The following is a 5,215-nucleotide window of genomic DNA, read 5'->3' as shown; positions in this document are numbered from 1 at the left end:
ACTCAGCAGTTCTCAGTGTTTTTACCTGGTTTTATTGATCCAGGGATCAATTCTAGTGGGCTTGGTGCCAGAAATCAAATCTGGGTCAGCTACATGCAGGGCAAGCACCACTGTGCAATTGCTCTGACCCTGTTTATTTAATAGGGTTACACCCATTTATTTAATCAAATTTTTCCTGGGTTAAAATAATCTACAAAATCAAGACTGACTGATCTCCACAGATGTGGGATGAGCTCACAAAGATGGAAAAATAAAACAAGATAAAAAAAAAAAAAGAAAAAATAAGAGAAGAATAAACTCAGGGAAGTGAGTCTGCAAAAAACATTTAGGAATGAGATTTCACCAAAATCATAGCAAACCGACAGCAGGGGAAGACAGGAAAAAAAAATAGCAGGCAAACCGGGCCCCAGAGTCGGTGTTATGCCAATAAACTTCTGGGGGGAGGACTTCTTATAATCAGGCCAAGAATTTTTCCCATTTTCCCCACATTTTGCTGAGCTTATGCAAACAACAGCTATTGTCACTTTCACACCTTTACTACTGTATTTTTAAATACATATCCTTTAAGAAAGAAAATAAAAAAACAGCTTAATGAACTTAAATAACTGTAGTAGAGTGCCTGTCTTGAATACAGGTAGGGGATAGGGAGGGGGGAATTAGGGGTGGGGATGTTGCACTGGTGAAGGGGGATGTGCTGTTTGTGACTAAAACCCAACTATAATCATGTTTGTAATCATGGTGCTTAAATAAAAAATTAAAAAAAAATAGCAAGCAAAGCCAAGACCTCTCTTCATCCCAAAGCCTTCTGTGGATAACTAGTATGTCTCCAACTAGTTATGAAAGCAAATTTGTCTCAGCAAAGGTGGTGAATAAAAACATGAACCTTTTGCAGACTTCAGCAGAAACCATAATCCCTTTGTCTGTGCTCAAGTCAAGCGGATCTTGTGGCTTATGACACCTTTATCTCAGAGTTTGTTCAACTTTACTGCAGGATGAGTATCTGAACATCAGAGGACTCACCCACACCACAGAAGGGCACATTACACACCATGACCAGCTAACATCCTACACAGGAAGAATATTAAGCACAACAGGAAGTCCACAGGCTCAAAAAGGATGTATTAAAAGAACAATACAAAGAGAAAATGAGCACTTCTAAAATGATGTAGAAAACAATGACACCAGAAGAAAGCTTCTTTCTTCTTTGGTCAGACCTATCAAAGACTCTATGAGCTATCAAAGACATATGTTCCTATATCCAAAGCAGTTTACACATGTATCTAGGAATATAGAAAAGAAACTTGGCTGAAATGAGACCCATTTAAAAGACAATACACTAGGGCCGGAGAGATAGCAAAGTGATAGGGCATTTGCCTTGCACACAGATGATCCAGGAGATCCGGGATGGATGGTGGTTCAAATCCCAGTCTCCCACGTGGTCCCTCGAGCCTGCCAGGAGCAATTCCTGAGATCAGAGCCAGGAGTAACCCCTGAATGTCACCAGGTGTGACCTAAAAACCAAAAAAAAAGGCAATACACTAAAAGGTTTTGTAGTCAAAGGGAAGCTTTCCCAGCAAAAAGGCAGTCTCTATGGTTAGATCCAAATTACTGTGGCCCTAATGCATAATACATTATTTTTTCCTTCCCTTAATAAGAATTATCCCAAAATACAGGTTAAAGACAAACATGTAGGGACCATATAATACACTGGGCAAGTCACTTGCTTTGCATGCAACCAACCAAAAATTAAAATAAAAAGAAATAAACATGCAATCTGCACACGTTACCCACAATTGCCGCTTCACCAATGTCTCTACTTCACCACTCATCTATGGATCTCTGCAGAGATACCAACCTGACCAAAACTCCATGTATGCTAGCATTTGGGCTAACATCATCAGGACGTTTTTGGAAGGAATGTGTGCACCTCCCACCTGTTGTTCCACCTCCTCACACTTCCAGAAGGCCTGCAGCCATAAAAAAAAATGCCCCACAAAAATTGTAGTATTAGAAGTAGTGCTTGGAATTCTGTACCGTATGGCCACATTCACAGCTGCTTAACAAATCCATTTTTAAATTCTCTCATACCTCATCTTTTTTTTTTTGCTTTTTGGGCCACACCCTGTGATGCTCAGGGGTTTCGCTCCTGTCTCAGGGTACCATATGGGACATCAGGTATTGAACCAAGGTTCATTCTGGGTCAACCACGCATAAGACACACACCCTGCTGCTATGCTGTAGCTCTGGCCCCATGCCAATGTGTATTTGAAGACACCTAATATTCAGAAACAAGAACATAACAAAATGATCAATTAACAAGAGCTTAATAAACCTTCTGGCAATTACTTAAAAATAAACATTCAGTCCACTTATAAGACAATTAAGGTGTAATTTAAACTTGTATACAATTTTTAAAAATAATGGAAATTATGCTCACAGTATTTAGTTTTTAGGCTACACCTAGTGTTGCTCCAGGCTTTCGCATGGCTCTGTACTAAGAGATCACTTCTGGTGGATTGGAGGATCATATGGTTTACTGAGTATCAAACCCAGGCCATAAGTAAGGAAAATGCTCTACCTGCTATACTACCAACCTGGTTCCCACATTATATTTTTAATGGGGAAAATGGTGATAATTTCCTGAATCAAAATGGGAAAGTTTTTGAAATTTTTGCTTAAGTATTCAGACTGGATTACATAACCTGTTTTTTGTGATTACCAATATACATAATGGCTTAGTAGCTTATTTCTGCAGTTGTATGAAATTTATATAATCTTACTCTGGATGTAGCAGGGCAAGGCTTCAAATAGATTTCATCATTTTTAAAAGTACTGTAGCAATGCATGGGATCACCCCAGACTCAAGCATGCTGGAGGCTTCAGTGTAGCTTAATTTTTTAAAAGGAAGCCCAAGCAGCCTAATATTTAAGCTTAAGAAAGTCACAAGAGATAGGCTTTTCCCACACAGAGACACAAAAGCAGCAAGAACCCCAGCTTGTCTTAGGATAACAGAAGCCCTGAGAAACAGAAGGGTGAGATGTCTCTACCCCAAAGGATAGATTTAACCTGAGAGGCTATGCTCCTTCACCACTAAGGGAACATGGGTTTCTCCTGCCCAGAGACACAAAAGCAGAGGAACATAGTTGCTCTAATTTGTTCTAAGGTTGAAGTAATCCCTTAATCAATGTACACCAGCACAACACATAGAAAAAAAGCACTGTAAAGGACACTATGGGAAAGCATCACAAAACATTACCATGGTTAGAAAACAAAGTTGATGACTCTGAAGACCTAACAAGTACCAGTCACCTACATAGCCTCTCTGTCAAAGACTATAGAGAGGAAATTGGAAGATGTTCAAGAAACTCAAAGAATCTGTGAAACAAACCGAACAACCCACAAATAAGAATCAAGAGGACATCAGTGTAGAAATAAAAAACTCCAAACTGAAATGTCAGGGTTAAAGAACTTGGTAGCCAAAATGAAAATCTCACTGGAAAGCCTCACCAACAAAGTGACAGTTGCTGAATATTGAATCAATGAGATAAAAGATGAGATGTAGAATTCCTGATTTCCTGCTTGAGGCTGTAGAGGAAGACCCAGAAAACTTTGTCCCATCAAGGTAGGCTGTCTTCACCCACAAGAGTGGTGCCAAACTCCTTTCATGGACTTATAAACGTCCTCTGCTTTCTTCCATACTTGGCTTCCTGATTCCTACCTGAGGCTGCAGAAGACGAACCCAGTAAACTTAATCCCAGCAAAGTAGGCTGTCCCCACCCTCACTGGTGGTGCCAGAATCCTGCTGTGGCCTTATAAAAAGCCAATCACCTCGTTAACCTCTCAGATATAAAGTTTAGAGAGAAATGTGGAGGATGTTTATAAGACTCAAAGAAAGCGTAGATTGACTTGAATGGAACACTAATAAGAATCAAGAGAATATAAAGATAGAAATCAGAAAACTCCAAAGTGAAATAACATGTCTGAAAAACTCAGTAGATGAATTGAAAACCTCAAAGGAAAGCCCCTCCAATAGAGTAACAGCATCTGAGGACAGAATCAGTGAGCTGGAAGATGAGATGTAAAACAACAGAAGAGACTGGGAAAGAACCTTAAAGCAAATGATCAGACATTGAAAAAATACTCAATGAATTCAAACAGATGGAAATAGAAGTCTTCGATAAACTCAACAGAAACAACATAAGAATCATTGGAGCCCCAGAGACACGGGAAGAAAATCCGTAGGAAGAATCAATAGTCAAGGACATCATTAAAGAAAAATTCCCAGAGCTAAATACTGCGTACAACAAAATTCTGCATGCCCAAAGAATACCATTTAGAAGAGACCCTAAGAAAAGCACCCCAAGACACATCCTAGTCACAATGATAAATCCAACTGATAGGGTTAGAATACTGAAAGCAGCAAGATCAAAACGGGAAATTACATTCAAAGGAGCATTCTTAAGATTTACAGCAGATCTATCACAAGAAACCCTCAAGGACAGAAGGCAGTGGTGGCATATAGTGACAAAACTCAATGAAATGAATGTTTCACCTGGCATTCAGTCAGAATCACTTTCAGGTTTATTTAATGGCGCAGTAAGGGATTTAAATTTTGAGTTTGATGAGATTAGTAAGGTGCTACTTACATGTGTTAACACCAGTTAGTCCCCCTGAGTGCTGACAGGTGTAATCCCCAAGTACAGAGCCAGCACTAAGTCATGAGCAAAGCCAAGTATGACTCCCAAAATAAAAAAGATTAGAAAAATTGAACTGGAAAATTTCATCATCACTAACCACACTGTCGGTTTCAATTCCTATAAGACATAGCTGCCTTAGATTTTGCCAGTTAGTAACTTTGTGCTGTCTTATATCTCTTCCTTCTTTGAACTCTAGGGATAGTTAAGCAGAACTCAGTGCATATGGGAGGAGTCATTGACTCCCTGGCAGTTTTGGTGGAGGCCACCGAGGTCTTGCGATTTTTAGGAGTTATGTAATATATGCATAATAAGGGTTGAACTTGTTCTGGGATATACAAAGGCATGTGATCCAAAGATTTGATTTATCTTCTGACGCTAAAGAAAAATTCTTGATTTATTTACTCTGATTCATCAAATACTTAAATTCAGTAGGCTTCTATCTGGTAGAATCATTACAGGATTGGGGGAAGTCATGCTTTGGAGATCAGAATGGAAATTAATAACTCTCATTTCCCTGT

The sequence above is a fragment of the Suncus etruscus genome, chromosome X (genome assembly GCF_024139225.1).
Source record: "Suncus etruscus isolate mSunEtr1 chromosome X, mSunEtr1.pri.cur, whole genome shotgun sequence".
In the NCBI taxonomy this organism is placed as follows: domain Eukaryota; kingdom Metazoa; phylum Chordata; class Mammalia; order Eulipotyphla; family Soricidae; genus Suncus; species Suncus etruscus.
Note: the sequence above shows the minus strand (reverse complement) of the source record.